Source organism: Salvelinus namaycush, chromosome 6, assembly GCF_016432855.1.
Source record: "Salvelinus namaycush isolate Seneca chromosome 6, SaNama_1.0, whole genome shotgun sequence".
Lineage (NCBI taxonomy): Eukaryota > Metazoa > Chordata > Actinopteri > Salmoniformes > Salmonidae > Salvelinus > Salvelinus namaycush.
This window is the reverse complement of record NC_052312.1, coordinates 10141495-10157864: the sequence shown is the minus strand read 5'-3', so window position 1 is coordinate 10157864 and position 16370 is coordinate 10141495. Positions and strand designations below refer to the sequence as shown.

Sequence of the window (16370 nt, the reverse complement as noted above, 5' to 3'; positions counted from 1 at the left end):
TATTTTATTTTTGTTATGGCACTTTCAGAGCCTTGGCTTTGCATTCTCCGCAGGCCATTGTACAAGTCTCATCCCAAACCTTACAACTATATCAGCCAGATATGATTCCTCCTTTTCTTAGAGTATTTGTCATCTACTTTCCCTCTCTGGGCAACATTGGTAACATCATAAGGCATCGTCATCTGTATTTCTGTCAGCTACAAATGCACTTATGGGGCTATGCTGGGACGAAATACACAAAGACAGCTTCACACTCGCCAGGGGTGTTATTCTAAGACCAGGCTGGAATCAGAAGTTTTGTCGGTTTCAGTTAACCAGGGCGCTGCTAAATGGCTTAAGCCAAGCCTCACTGCACACAGCGAATGCACTGAGATATTGCTGCATGACAGCTAAAGTAGCCTGGTGCATCATAGACATGTACCCAGCTTCCGAAGCCCTCCGGCTTTTCTATTCTTCCTGACTCACTTTTAAGTGTTTTATCCGTGGGACACGGCGATAATGTGCATTAAGATCAAGAACACTTATTTAGATTGCGCTTTATGTTTTATTCCGGCCCCTTCATTTGCCCGTGTTTAGACTGTGCCATGCTTCGAATAGCTCACATATGCAGGAGAGAGCACCCCACAAAGAGAAAGCAGTTGTCTGTATGCGCTTCAGTGTATTAGCACAGTCCCTCCCATGCGTATTTAGTTATTCGCTCTGAAAATCAGAGGTCACTGAGAAATCCTCCTCCACAGATTTCAACATGTCATTATGCAAAAAGACTAAATGTACACAGGCCTATGCGCTAAGGGGCTGAGTTCAGAGGATGAAGTGCTGTACAGTACGTGATGCATTTGATGTTGGGAGGACACATATGTCAGCTCTTGCTTTAGCCCCTATGGCTTATTCAGACAGGCAAACCTCTGCACCGTCTGTTCAGTCATGACACAGTCACAGCTACGGGCTGCCTCGGGAACATTCAGGCCATTCAAACGCCTGAACACTAACATTTGACATCAACTGTGAGTCGACTGTGTATTATTTACATTTTAGTAATTTACCAGACACTCTTATCCAGAGCGCCTTACAAGAGCAATTAGGGTTAGGGCACATCGACAGATTTCTCACCTAGTCGACTCTATTATAGATGACATGACACCTGTCATTATCCTTATCATAGCTCATGTCAGTTTATGGCAATTTACTTGTTGTAATTTGTTACAAGGCATTTTAGGAAGCTTGCCAGGTGAATGGTATAGGCCTTTTTCTCAAAATAACAAGTATGTCTACACCACATAGCCATTCCCAATCGGTCATTTTAGTACTAGTAACCGAAAGGTTGCAAGTTCAAATCCCCGAGCTGACAAGGTACAAATCTTTCGTTCTGCCCCTGAACAGGCAGTTAACCCACTGTTCCTAGGCCGTCATTGAAAATAAGAATTTGTTCTTAACTGACTTACCTAGTTAAATAAAGGTAAAATAAAAATTCTCTAAGACACTGGATTAGACCCAAAGTAATTTCAGATACATTCCGGTCATACCATAGCAGAATGTTGTCATTATGTTAAAAGAAATAAAGGCCATTATTGTCTGGCACTGATTTATTTAAAGCCAGCGAAGATAGAGACAAGACTGATATCATCACGATCTTAAAGCTTTTACACATGTCAAGATATTGAGAACACTAAACCCTAAAGCCAAAGCAAGAAACTGAACATGAATGGGGGCTGTAATAGAAGACTGTTGGTGACATGCCAGAATATTCTGCGTTCTCCAACAATTATGAATACAACCTGATGTAGAAAAGCCAAAATATAAATACTGCAGGCACTGGCATTCCCCAAAAAGAGGATCCAGTTTTAGCAGACACTGTAAATCTTTGTCAGACAGACTGTTGACACCTGATCTCCGATCTCAGTGCATCACAGGACTCCATCTGATGCCAAGTCCACCACAACAACAGGTCACCAAAGTGGCTCTAGTGAAAAGTGACCGAATGTCTGCCTGGAATCACTAAAACCGCTTGTAAAATGTAATACATGTCTGACAAAAACGGTGATATGGTAAGTAATCACTTTATATTTTGCACATTGACACTACCAATAAAGGCTAATCATCTACCTTTTAGGTGTTTTATACAGTCAGCATTTATTCATTATTGCACTGTGGGAAAAGTGCACACTCTTGAGTGTTCAGTACAATGCATAGCCTAAAGAAATAAAAATGTACTGTATTCAAAAGCAAGCATAATGTTCACAAGCATGTATGTGGAAGGTTAATGTGCTATGTAAGTGCGTGAGAACTTCTGTGATCAAAAAGGGCTGGAACACCATTGGCCTCAGGGCTGGATCCAATTGAATTGAATATTTAATGCACAAGTACATTCATAAAAGGCAAAAAGTACGCCCTATTGATCAAAAGTGTTTAATGTAAATAGGACTCTATTGCAAAACACCATAACCCACGTCGTAGATCTATTAATAAGGAATTCAGCTTATTTACCGTACCAAAATGGCTGTGTATTGTAATAGCATTTTTTTAGGGGTGTATTGTATAATCCTTTAACATGCTCATGTATTTTATATATATATATATATATATATATATATATATATACACACAGCCTGCACACACACACACACACACACCAAGGATAGAGGCACAGTGGACTGTGGAATTCATCTCATGCTATGTTTACTTTACTAATTGTAAATTTATTTTCTCTCAAGCATATGATCCAATGATTACTTTTTACCTTCCGCATATGCATTAATTACTATCTTCCCCAATGCCCTAATGTTTCCACGGCCTTCAGAGTCCATTTTTATTGTTTGAACTTCATTTGCTTCGAGGCATGGATCTATTCAACCTTGGTGAATTTGGTTGGACTGTGGATGCATGTAAATAGATTTCAAAGCGTCTGTTATTTTAAACAATGAAATACTATACTTGCTCAGTGGGATCATTCATTGCATCTTCCTAGACAAAATGATTCACTAATGATTATAGAGTTCACTTATGAATGCTTTATAAATGCTTAACATAAAGTTACTTTGAATTGCTAGCAATAGTTATACAACATCACATGTCACATTTACGAACCATTAATTTATTCTTTATAAGGAATATATGCCTTCTTCCAGTTAGCCTCAATAAAGCTAGCTACACACTACTCTCCAACAGCGAGCTATTATAGACTCAAGTCAGTGAGGATGTTTCTCTTGTTGCAAACTGATCTGAAGTGGTCGTGCCTAAGGTCCCTCAGACCTTCTGTTGGGATAGACTGCTCCGCCTTGCTGCCATCTGGGTTCTGTGAACTGAGTGCCCTCTCAGGTGTTTGGTAAAATGTCTGGACGTATCGTACGGCATACAGCTATTGTCAGATGGAGGAAGACTGTAGTAATTTTCCTCTGGGTTTTATAGTATCTGTCTCAAGGGGGATCTCACATGAGAATAATAGAATGTCTACGTTACAGAGAGGTAGTTTGATGCTGTGTGTCTGTCATCAGTCAAATACTTAACTACGCGTAACTCCACACATTCCAGCAGTATTCTATTTCCTATGAAAAACTTTTTTGAAACCAAATTCTACCGCTAAGGTTCTCTGTAGTTTATGGGGCTTGGGCAGACAATGGGGACTTGTCTTAAAAATTCATTTCACATTAAATTCAGAAAGGTATGAATTTGTAAAATGTGTATTCTGAATCCACCTAACCCATAGGCCTACTGTGTATAAACTGAGAGTACAATATGGCTAAATGAATCCTTCATTCAAATTATACCTCCCATTTCAGAGGGTTTTGAGTGTGTTACCAATTGAAATAAGTAGGTAAACCTGAACGGGGTTAACATGTCAATGTCAGTGTTAATGTTAATCTTTCACACTTTTAAGAGGCTCCTCTGCCAAGAGGAGGGGGGTACTAAGGTCAGGTTCGGGCCTGGGGGAAAGAAACGAGGGCCCACTCGTTGGAGGGCCTCGCCTTTGTCTTTGATCCAGAACAAGGAAGAAGTAGCAGAGCGTTTCAAAGACAAATCAAAACAAACGTAATAAAGACCCGTATGTCAACAAACATGGTGGATGGATCTCAGTGATCATTCAAAAGGGGGTCGAATTAGTCTCAGGGTCGCGTATGGACAGGCCTTTCTGCACAGTGACCTCCGGCCGTCACGCTTCTGGAGGGAACACCAAATAAACCAATAGAAACCCACCCTCCTTAAGCCTTCCCGGTTCATAAACCATTGGTGGTCAATCAAGCCGTAAGCGCCCTCTTTAGTTTCTCAAGGAAGTGACTTTCATAAACGAGCAGCGGCATTTTCTCTTGTTATATTTCCATTGTGGTCAGGGATCCCAACACTATTAAAGTGGAATCACCTTAACCCAGTTGGACCAGCTTTTGTTATAGTTGAGGAGTTTTCAACAACGAATGATCTGCTGGTTTTGTATGAGCTCACGCTCGACTTGGCGCATTATCTCTGCTTCACATGTTTCGCCCAAGTTTGTTCAGGGTCTTTAACAAAGAAAGTGGCTTATTATCGCCCGCTGGAGGAGTTGTCTGCACATGTACGATTCAGTAATTGCTGCCGCTGAACAAGCAGACTGAATTGGACGTGACACTGAGCCATTATTAGGAAATCAAATGCTGTTTTTGCAATTATATTAGTTTGGCTGAGCACAGTGAATCGCCCTTGTGAAGCTCATAAAAAGTTAATCTAGCCACAATCGCAGGGCTTCAGCGGTACCGCGTGAAGGACAATGAGGCCGCAGGGAGAGTTTGAGAGGAGCGGCTCGGAGCTCCACTTTCCACCAAACCCAGACTGGTGGTGCCTCTGAATGTGAATAGAATGGGGGGGTTGAGTGAAATGGTGGTCTGGAAATTAAAGGCACATCCCCACCACAGATTTAAATGTCCAATGCAGCTGTTTTTATCTCAATATCTAATCATTTCTGGGTAACAATTACGTATCTTACTGTGATTGTTTTCAATTAAAATTTTCAAAAAGAAACAAAAATTGCTTCTTAACAAAGAGCAATGCAAGTGGGGAGGGGAAAACTAAAATCTATCTGTTATTGGCAGAGAGGTTTGGAACTCTCTTTGTTATTGGTCTCCTCTTTCCATAGGGGGGTCATATTAGTTTGTAAGCCAACCCGTTTGGATGCTACAAAACTCCATCTGACCAAAACAGGCTGAAAATGCAGGCGGTCTTTTCAAACAGCTCTTACACTAAAAGGGCATTATAATAATTTTCACAATTTGACAGTATTATTCCAACCTCATAGTGTTGAAATGTATATAAAATCACGTTTTTGACTGCACTGCGCCTTAACCCCTAAGGTCGATGCATTGGATGCTTCTCAATCCACTGCATCCGCTGATGTCGCTCTACTGCATCTGCGGCGAAAGGTGACAGAGCTGGAGCGGTGTTTGTCAGACCAGGAGACATCGGTATTCTCACAAAATCGTCTGTAGCGTCCAAACAGGTTGGCTTACAAACTAATATGAAACCCCTATGGAAAGAGGAGACTCTCACGAACACGTACATGTTTTGCTCTAGGAAAGGCCTCACAAGACTCGTCTGAAGGTCCCCCGGGTACCAGTTGAAAAAATGTATGGAAGTATATATGGAGACTGTTTGTTTGTTTTTACTGTGTGGGCAACTGAGTTCATCACATTCTTATAAACAAGAAAGGGTTAGGGCATAGCCTCTGCACACCAAAATGTGAAAACATGAAGTCACAACTTATTATAAACATGACCTTATTGTACCATAAATTATGTCTTATTTTGTTTTTACATCCCCAGTAGGTCTACAGTACTCTATTTATCAATGTGATCCTCGCATTGAATCTAAATACCAATAGTGAAATACTTCATAGTTTTCCTGAAAGCTCTAACTATCTAGACAGTTGTGTTCATAATTAGTCCTAATGTAGACATGGCTTGGGGAGAGACAACTGCTTTGGGAATAAAAGCAGCAGATTCACTGAACTGCACCGAAGCCTTACTTTGCAATAGCCTCTACCGGCCTAAGCAGCCTGATGCTAATATAACATGGCAGTATAGGGCAGCTCCACGCAACTTTCTCAGCCTTCCTAAGTAATTGGTGAACCAGGACCCCACCTCACATGGGTAGCTGGGGGAGGGCAGGTCCCATACAGTATTGTCCTCAGACCCACTAGGAGGCATGTGACCTTCCCATAACTCCCTCTCTTTTACTTAGAGAGGAAAGGAAGGCCTTGGCTGGCATCATGCCCTTGAGATTGCAGTTTGAACAGTGCACACTGTTCAGTTTGTCTTGAGCATCAGTCCAGTCAGACGGACAAGAACAGCCCATCAATGCCAGTGTAGGCCGAAAAGTCGGTAGGCCTGCAGTGCTTCTGTGTCTACTGGGTCCACCAGTGGAGGCTCCTCAGAGGAGGAAGGGGAGGACCATCCTCCTCAGTGAATTTCATAAAAACACAGTGAAACATTAAGATAAAACTATACAAAATATATTCACGTCTCCAAATAATTTATTAAAATGCAGTTTTGCATTTAAGGTCTACAGTAGCCTCAACAGCACTCTGTAGAGTAGCACCATGGTGTAGTCGGAGGACTAGCTAGCTTCTGTCCCAGTGGCGGAACTAGAGTTTTATACATGGGGTGGCCAGGGGGTTGCCAAGGCTACTTCAGAGGGTCCATAGACCATGACAGAAAATTAGTGTGTAACCCTAACCTGGCATCTAAGGAGCATGAATGAATTCTATGATTGCTGATTAGAGGTAGAAGTGATAATTCACTTAACCCGGAGTTCTTCAATGTGGCAGATAGTGTGGTCCAGAAGGTTTACTTCACTAGAATTCTTTAACATACTATGAATAGTCAATGTCTCTACCTCGGAACTGCAGCTCAATTTCTTTCTCTGTCTCTCTCTCTCTCTCACACACACTCACACACACACACACACACACACACACACACACACACACACACACACACACACACACACACACACACACACACACACACACACACACACACACACATACTGGAGAGACTTGGGTCACTCTGTTTTGATGAATATATAATCTGGGTCTATAAGTGTTGAACATCCACAATAGTTTCAGAAAATAAAGCTCAAGCACCAAGGAGATAAGATAGCATTTGTGTGTTACATACATTGCATAGTTTATTTACAAAAAAAACACTGCAATTTGATACACCAGGTATCAAGCAGAAATGGACTTGAAAAATAAAAAAACATTTGGTACCCATCAATATTAAACTTACAGTATCATATTTATGCTCATATACATTATGTTAACTAATAGCAAAGAAAAGTTTTGGAATTGTCCTAATCAAGACCAAATTAAATCTGTGGGACATGATACCCTTTGGATTTATCATTTTAGAATGTCAGTGTACTAGCTAGTATACAGTGCAGGTTTTAATCATGACCAGAGGGACTGCCTAAGTGCCAAATTATCCTAGGTAGATTTAAACCAGCATAATTATGCGGTTCTGGTGAGAACTGGCAAAATGTTTCACAAACTCATCCATGTTGAGGGAGCGTGCCCTCCTTGACTCAACACTGAGAATTCCGAGGTGACTTAACCTGTCATCAACCATTGTTGTCCTAAGGTGGGTTTTAATCAGTTTTAAAGCTGAGAAGCGTATCTCTCAAGAAGCAGTGCTGACTGGTGTAACAGAAATCTTATAAAGTCAAAATAGTTAATGGAAGACCTCTTTATAAGGTTCTAGAAACACAACAAAGTCAAGGAAGATGGTCTGTCCCTTCCACTTTTCTCTCTCCTATCAAGAAGCCGCTTGGTTTGATGAACCTCATGTTTGAGGTCCTCTAAATCTGAGTCAAAGGTCTGAGCAAAGGCAAACACAGGCTCCTCATTCAAGAATGTTGTACTCTTTGGGTTGAGAGACTGGAACCCTTCCATTGTCTCGCAATTCTTCTTTGAAAAACGCCTCTGCAGCTCAGCTGTGAGACTGTCAAGCACCTGATAAAAGATAGCTCTTTGGAAGCTCTCACCATCACTTTGGTCACTATTTTTCTGTCCTACAGTGCCCATCATCAATGAGTCATGAAATCTTAAGCTTGTTTAACGCTGTCTTTTACACACTGTTTGTACACTTATTTCGCAGTGCTCTGCAATCTTTTCAACCTCTTTCCATAGTTCTCCAAAGTAACCCTCACTTCTGTAGTCCTGTAATGTGTCTGTAAGGGCACCTACTAGATCCACAGCCCTTGCTAGGTTAAGAGAGCTTGATTGGAGCATGTCAGAAAGACATTTGGCATCACCAAGCACTTTACAAAAGGTAACCAAAAGCCCCGTAAAATGTAAATATATCTGAGAAAGAAGGCCCCTTGCCTCCACTGATCTTTCGCCATTATTTTCAAGTGTGATATCCTGTAGCACTGGAAGCCTGTCCCTCAGATTACGGCATGCCATGTACAGTTGAAGTTTACATACACCTTAGCCAAATACATTTAATCTCAGTTTTTCACAATTCCTGACATTTAATACTAGTAAAAATTCCCTGTCTTAGGTCAGTTAGGATCACCACTTTTATTTTAAGAATGTGAAATGTCAGAATAATAGTGGAGATAATGGTTTACTTCAGCTTTTATTTTTGTCATCACATTCCCAGTGGGTCAGAAGTTTACATACACTCAATTAGTATTTGGTAGCATTGCCTTTAAATTGTTTAACTTGGGTCAAACCTTTTGGGTAGCCTTCCACAAGCTTCCCACAATAAGTTGGGTGAATTTTGGCCCATTCCTCCTTACAGAGCTGGTGTAACTGAGTCAGGTTTGTAGGCCTCCTTGCTCGCATACGCTTTTTCAGTTCTGCCCATAAATTGTCTATAGGTTTGAGGTCAGGGCTTTGTGATGGCCACTCCAATACCTTGGCTTTGTTGTCCTTAAGCCATTTTGACACAACTTTGGAAGTATGCTTGGGGTCATTGTCCATTTGGAAGACCCATTTGCGACCAAGCATTAACTTCCTGACTGATGTCTTGAGATTTTGCTTCAATATATCCACATAATTTTCTCTCTTCATGATGCCATCCCTCCTGCAGCAACGCACCCCCACAACATGATGCTGCCACCCCCGTGCTTCATGGTTGGGATGGTGTTCTTCGACTTGCAAGCCTCCCCCTTTTTCCTCCAAACATAACGATGGTCATTATAGCCAAACAGTTCTATTTTTTTTTTCATCAGACCAGAGGACATTTCTCCAAAAAGTACGATCTTTGTCCCCATGTGCAGTTGCAAACCGTAGTCTGGCTTTTTTATGGCGGTTTTGGAGCAGTGGCTTCTTCCATGCTGAGCGGCCTTTCAGGTTTTGTCAATATAGGACTAGTTTTACTGTGGATATAGATACTTTGTACCTGTTTCCTCCAGCATCTTCACAAGGTCCTTTGCTGTTGTTCTGGGATTGATTTGCACTTCTCGCACCAAAGTACGTTCATCTCTAGGAGACAGAATGCGTCACCTTCCTGAGCGGTATGACGGCAGTGTGGTCCCATGGTGTTTATACTTGCGTACTAATGTTTGTACAGATGAACGCGGTACCTTCAGGCGTTTGGAAATTGCTCCCAAGGATGAGCCAGACTTGTGGAGGTCTATAATTTTTTTCTGAGGTCTTGGCTGATTTGTTTTGATTTTCCCATGATGCCAAACAAAGAGGCACGGAGTCTGAAGGTAGGCCTTGAAATACATCCACAGGTACACCTCCAATTGACTCAAATTATGTCAATTAGCCTATCAGAAGCTTCTAAAGCCATGACATCATTTTCTGGAATTTTCCAAGCTGTTAAAGGCACAGTCAACTTAGTGTATGTACACTTCTGACCCACTGGAATTGTGATACAGTAAATTATAAGTGAAATAATCTGTCTGTAAACAATTGTTGGAAAAATTACTTGTGCACAAAGTAGATGTCCTAACCGACTTTCAACTGGAGTAGTTGAAAAACGGGTTTTAATGACTCCAACCTAAGTGTATGTAAACTTACGACTTCAACTGTATCTGCATGCCCACCTTACATCCGTAAGTCTCTGTAGTTCCCTGGACTGCTGCTGTAGATACAGCTCTTTCTAAACTGCAAGCCACTTGAGATTAACGTACGAGCCAGATACAAAGTTATAAAGCTTCTGCAGGAGAGCAAAAAAGTTAACTGCCTCAGGCATAGATTTTACAGCATCGACAAGAACCAAATTCAAACAATGTGCATTACAGTGCACATAAAATGCAAATCTTGCACTGTTTTTAATCCGTGCAAACACACCAGAATGGTTTCCGCTCATGACTGATGCACCATCATAGCCTTGCCCCAAAAGATTATTTCTGTAGTCCAGACCATGTTTTTCAAGGCAATCAATTATCATTTTTGTGAGACCTGCTGCATCTGAGATTTCGGCTGACTGAAAGTGTAAAAAGCTTTCGTGGATGGCCCCGTTGTAATAGTACCTCACAACTAAAGACATTTGTTCTTTTTTCTTTAAATCTTTTGTTTCATCTGCAATTACACTAAAAACTTCACTTTCTTTTACTTCTCTTATTACTTTACTTTGTACCATCTCAGCTCAGCCCTCAAGAACTTCCTTCTGGATTTGGTGGCTTGTGTACTTAGCATTGCCACATGTATTCATCATTTTCTCTATGAGAGGTTCATGCTTTGCTATTTGTCAAAAAATGACCCTTGTTGTGAGAGTCATCAGACTCTCGATGACCTCTCTGCGCTATATTTTGAGTGGCTGTTAATAGGAGTACATCTGCAATTTCTTTAATGTAAGTACAGGTTTCCTCCACTTTCTTTTTCCGGTCCTCATTTATGACATCTAACATTGATGAATTGCTGTTAATAGCACTTTTATGCTGATTCCAAGCATACATAGCATTGATATGATGCTCTGCCTTCGAATGGAGCTTAAACCCAGAATCTTTAAACAGTGACTGACTGTGATGTAAAGGCAGATTCAGGTGTATTGGGCAGGGAAAAATGTCTACAGGTGAAACAATAAGTAAAATCTTGACTTACAGAATATTCAAGCCATGAATTGTCCTTATACCAGGAGTTGTTGAAAGCCCCATTCCTAGTACCATGCTGAGTTCTGGGAAATGTTTTCAAATACAGCTGTACAGGACCCTGTTCTCTGGATCTTGAAATGTCTGAAATACACGTTAAATAATGTGTCATATCTCTATGGAAATGTATAATTAAGGGATCCACTAGATTAGATACTAACAGCTGCTATCTAAAATGTGTAGTTTAAAGTATAGGCCTGGCCTACCATTGGGTCCTTTTGGAACAGAAGTCTGATATCTCACCCTTTCTTTTCATGTTGAATTAACCCTATGCAAAAAAATAAGACAGTCTATGGTTACATCTAAGCATCCAATTACCCACATTTTAGTCCAATCTTAATTACAAATCCCCATTATCATAACTGTACCTTAAAATCAACTACCAGCCTAAGTTACTAGTTAGATCATGTCTAGCCCTACGCTGCAGTAAGTAATTTATCTAGCTATAATTTCTTACACCTTTACGATAACAAACAGGCTATCTGCAAAATGTGGTAATCTTTTGAGTAACGTTAACAGATTGATAATAACAATTGTTCGTGTTGAGTTCAAGTACGGAAATCTAACTGAGTTAATGGATTTCAAATTGCTGAATGTTAACTTGCAGAACACTGACAGCTGTAGCCTACTAGTTATCCCACATGAACTAAACATTTGTATACTGTAACTTACAACACTGAACTGTATATGCGTGTATTACTAGCACAGATGTAAACATAATGTTAGGATAAATTGGGAACCGATCTCTCTTATCTGATTAACTGTCTGTTAATGGAGCCAAAGGTCTAACGTTAACTTACACAGTGACTCAACTTTCGTAAAAGTTGTTCAGGAAACCTAAACCTGATGCTAAACCTTAAAACTTACTTCAAATATGATGCTTTCGCCAATCGCGAAAAGAGCTTGTGGAGCTGTGGAAATATTCTCTCTTCTTCTGTATGTTCTTCTTATTCTTCTTCTTCTGTATTTCGCAACCAACGTTAATATTCTCTCTTCCTCGATTTGAAAAATGCGCCGTCGAAGGTCAAAATAAAGTCTTCTTTCAACAAGAGGTGAAATGAGATGTCAATCAGCATCAAACTGCCAGTAGCGAATGAAATTTTGGGGTGGCACCCGGGGTGGCCAATCAGATGTCAGGGGTGTCCAGTGCCACCCCGGACACCCCTCTGGCTCCGCCCCTGTTTTGTCCTCCTCTGGGTACATTGACTTCAATACAAACCTTTGAGGCTCATGGTTCTCACCCACATCCAAAGACTTACACAGTAATAATAAACATCCTCCAACCTATCAGAGCTCTTGCCGCATGAACTGACATGTTGTCCACCCAATCAAAGGATCAGAGAATGAATCCAATACTGAAAGCATAAGCTACAGCTAGCTAGCAGTGCTCTTCATAACATGTGGTGAGTAGCTGACTCAAAGAGAGAGAAAGACAATAGTTGAACAGTTTTGAATGAATTTATTTATTAAAAAATGGAGGAGCAAGAGTGAGAAAGAGATAAATAGATATATTTTGTCATTTCTTTTCACTTTCACTTTCTTAGCTAGCAAATGCAGCTAGCTAGTTTACCCTACCTACTCAAACACCCAGGCCAAATAAAGGGATGCTATGTTAGCCAGCTGGCTATGACTATCCAAAACTGAAACTCTTCCAAGTCAAGATACACTTTTGGTTTGACTACTTTATTGCCACCGGGGCCCGCCGGTGTAACTGCTAACGTGTTAGTTCTATTAGCTAAGTTGACTACGACATCACTTTAGCTAATATGGTGACAACAATGTAAGCTGTGTGTAGCGGTTATGATTTGAAGGTTTGGCTTGGAAAGTTTTTTTTGCCTGGTCACAGACAGCTGATGTGTTGTGCATTGAATTCCACAAGTGAAGGGAAAAGGTGAGAGGAGGAGAGCACATAGATGCGAGAAGGAATACAACAAGCTGTTTGTATTTGGCTATGAAAGTGAACTATTTGCGTGTGATCAGGGATGTATTCATTCTGACAATTCTGTTGAAAAACGTTTCTTAAACGGAAGTAAACAGAATGAAACGGAAATAAACATAACATAATTTGTCCAATAGAAACTCTCGAAACTCACCTCAAATCTTTCTCTTGACCTATGTACACCTACGTTGTAAACTTTCATTCATAGGCTAGGTTGTAGAAACCTCATGATGGGTATAGGGGCATTTTTAGATCATATAGTAACCAGTGGTGTAAAGTACTAAGTAAAAATACTTGAAAGTACTACTTAAGTAGCTTTTGGGGGTATCTGTACTATGCTATTTATATTTTTGACTACTTTTACTTTTACTTCACTTCATTCCTACATTCCTAAAGTACTTTTTACTCCATACATTTTCCCTTACACCCAAAAGGACTCGTTACATTTTGAATGCTTAGCAGGACAGGACAATTGTCTAATTCACACACTTATCACGAGAACATCCCTGGTCATCCCTACTGCCTCTGACCTGGCAGACTCACTAAACACATGTTTTGATTCTAAATGATGTCTGAGTGTTGGAATGTGCCCCTGGCTATGTGTCATTTTTTTTATTTTTTTTATGAAAATTGTGCCATCTGGTTTGCTTAATAAAAGGAATTTGAAAAGTATTTATACTTTTACTTTTAATACTTAAGTATATATTAGCAATTACATTTGCTTTTGATACTTAAGTACATTTAAAACCAAATACTTTTAGACTTTTACTCAAGTAGTATTTTACTGGGTGACTTTCACTTTTACTTGAGTCATTTTCTATTAAGGTATCTTTACTTTTACTCAAGTATGACAATTGGGTACTTTTTCCACCACTGGCCGTAGCCTAAACCTATCAATGTTACGTTGAACTGGGTAAATGGAATATGAATGACAGTCATCCAACGTGCTGTAATAGAAATAAGGCCATGCTCATGAAAAAAATCATCCTCCTTCATCTTAAACGGCACCGACCGCCACTGGTGTTCACAGTGCATAATTACATGGAATTTATGCTATATTTTCTTGTGTTATGTAAGTGTAACAGTATAACTTTAGTACGTCCCCTCGCCCCGACCCGGGCGCGAACCAGGGACCCTCTGCACACATCAACAACTGACACCCACGAAGCATCGTTACCCATCGCTCCACAAAGGCCACGGCCCTTGCAGAGCAAGGTGCAACCCTACTTCTAGGTTTCAGAGCAAGTGACGTAACTGATTGAAACGCTACTAGCGCGTACCCGCTAACTAGCTAGCCATTTCACATCCGTTACATAAGGAATCATCAATGATGCTTTGTGCAGTCCTATGGAAATATACCATGATTCAGGGGGTGATACGGATCCTGGGAATTGGTATATTTCCATAGAACTGCACAGAGTGGAGTTGATAATCCTGTTTACACCCCAGACTTAAAGGGATACTTCAAACTGCCCACAGTGACATACAAATGGTATGCATGAGTTCATCTGGCTCTGGGGAAGTAGAGAAAGGGCTTCATTGCCAAAATCCTTAAGTATCTCTTTAAACAAAAACGAATAAATTATGTTCTAATTTACAGTACCCTACCACTATGTAGATTACTTTAACAATGTGTATTTTATTATTTTATTTATAACAGACTGAATTTCATAAATGATAAATGCACAACATTTCTGAAGCAAGAGATAGTTCACCTAAATTACAATATTGTTGATACAAATGTATTCATTTTACTATGCAATGTATGATTTGTGCATGCAAATAATGACATGTTATATATGGGATTCATTCACTCTAACATATTTGGTCACGAATGCATTAGGGTTTGTGGGAGGCCATGTACGGCTAGGTGTGGGTCACAATCTCTCCTTGCCTTTTACTTTCAATGTAAAGAAACACTAAAGTCATTTAATTATTTGTGTATAGAATCCCTTTCACGGACACAGAATGTATATTTATGCATTATTGAAATGCCTATAAATTATAACCATTAGCTGCTCAATAAGTGATGAGTTGGCCTTGGGTTGTGATCCTAGGAGATGGTGTTTGGTCAGATTGGGTCAAGTGACAACAGCCTAGCAGCCACAGTTCAACTGTAGATTGATATGCCAGAAGTGCTGACATCTGGAAATATACACAAACACAAATCAGATTAGGCCTCCGTTTACTAAATATCAGAACTGAACATCATCTCAAATGTTTGGAGGGAAGATTGAAGAAAACATTTATTCTCATCGCTAGCTGCATACTGTGGAATGGTGTCCATGGTATTAAATAATGTAAGATATTGCAAGCCATGGTATAAAAGGGATAATCAACCCCGGGCTCTGTGCGTTCTCTGGAAAATAATGCAACTCAGTGGAAGGTCAGTTCCACTCCGCTAGCGCGTCGTTCATTATTTTCCATAGAACGCATAGCCACTCCTTGACGATCCCTTATTGCAAGACTATACTGCATCCTACCATTTACAACAAATATCCTACTCTTTTTTTTCAAGGCACAGGCGCACTGTAAAGGGGTAGGCAGAATGATATTCAGAAATTAACATGTTGCAAAACAATTTACAAGATAGAACTGACACTTTTTTCAGATCAATTCATATCTAGGTAAAATGTGAGACAAACACTGGCGATATCAACTAGATCCACTAGAGAAAGTGATGCAGAGCGCTATGTGAAATGACACATATCTAGGTAAAATGTGAGACAAACACTGACGATATCAACTAGATCCACTGGAGAAAGTGATGCAGAGCGCTATGTGAAATGACACATATCTAGGTAAAATGTGAGACAAACACTGACGATATCAACTAGATCCACTGGAGAAAGTGATGCAGAGCGCTATGTGAAATGACACATATCTAGGTAAAATGTGAGACAAACACTGACGATATCAACTAGATCCACTGGAGAAAGTGCTGCAGAGCGCTATGTGAAATGACACACATTCCGGTTCTTAAAGCATGGTTGGTTGACTGGTATAAGAGACTGACGGTGCCTCTGGTTCTTTAACAGATGCTATACGTTGCCATGTGGCAGAACTGGGGATACAGTATTGGTTGGCTGGAAAGGTTTGCTTTTCTTGGAAAGGCAGTTCAGTTGAAAATGTAACATGGGCGAAAACAAATGGAATTAGGATGCCATCTTGTGGCCAATCTGTTTCATTACATATTTTAAAGGAGACGACGGTCACACAAGTTTCCCATTTACTGCCATGTGAATACACTTCAGGGGCAATTATTGTAAAGTACAACAGTCACTATCTGAGAAGAAGATACTTTACCGTATTATCATGAAGTAAACTTACTTCATAGTAGAAATCTGCAAGTGAGGTCAAATTG

At 40.3% G+C, this 16370-nt stretch overlaps 1 long non-coding RNA gene across 1 annotated transcript in view; it reads right to left on the bottom strand.

The window, feature by feature from the left end:
- Positions 1 to 12052, bottom strand: part of LOC120049227 — a 31070-nt gene extending 19018 nt beyond the window's left edge. The window contains exons 1-3 of the long non-coding RNA XR_005477096.1: positions 11935 to 12052; positions 11274 to 11335; positions 11021 to 11151 (exon numbers count right to left, since the gene is read on the bottom strand). This is a non-coding gene — a long non-coding RNA (uncharacterized LOC120049227). The remainder of the gene's footprint in view (positions 1 to 11020; positions 11152 to 11273; positions 11336 to 11934) is intronic.
- Positions 12053 to 16370: the final 4318 nt, after the last annotated feature.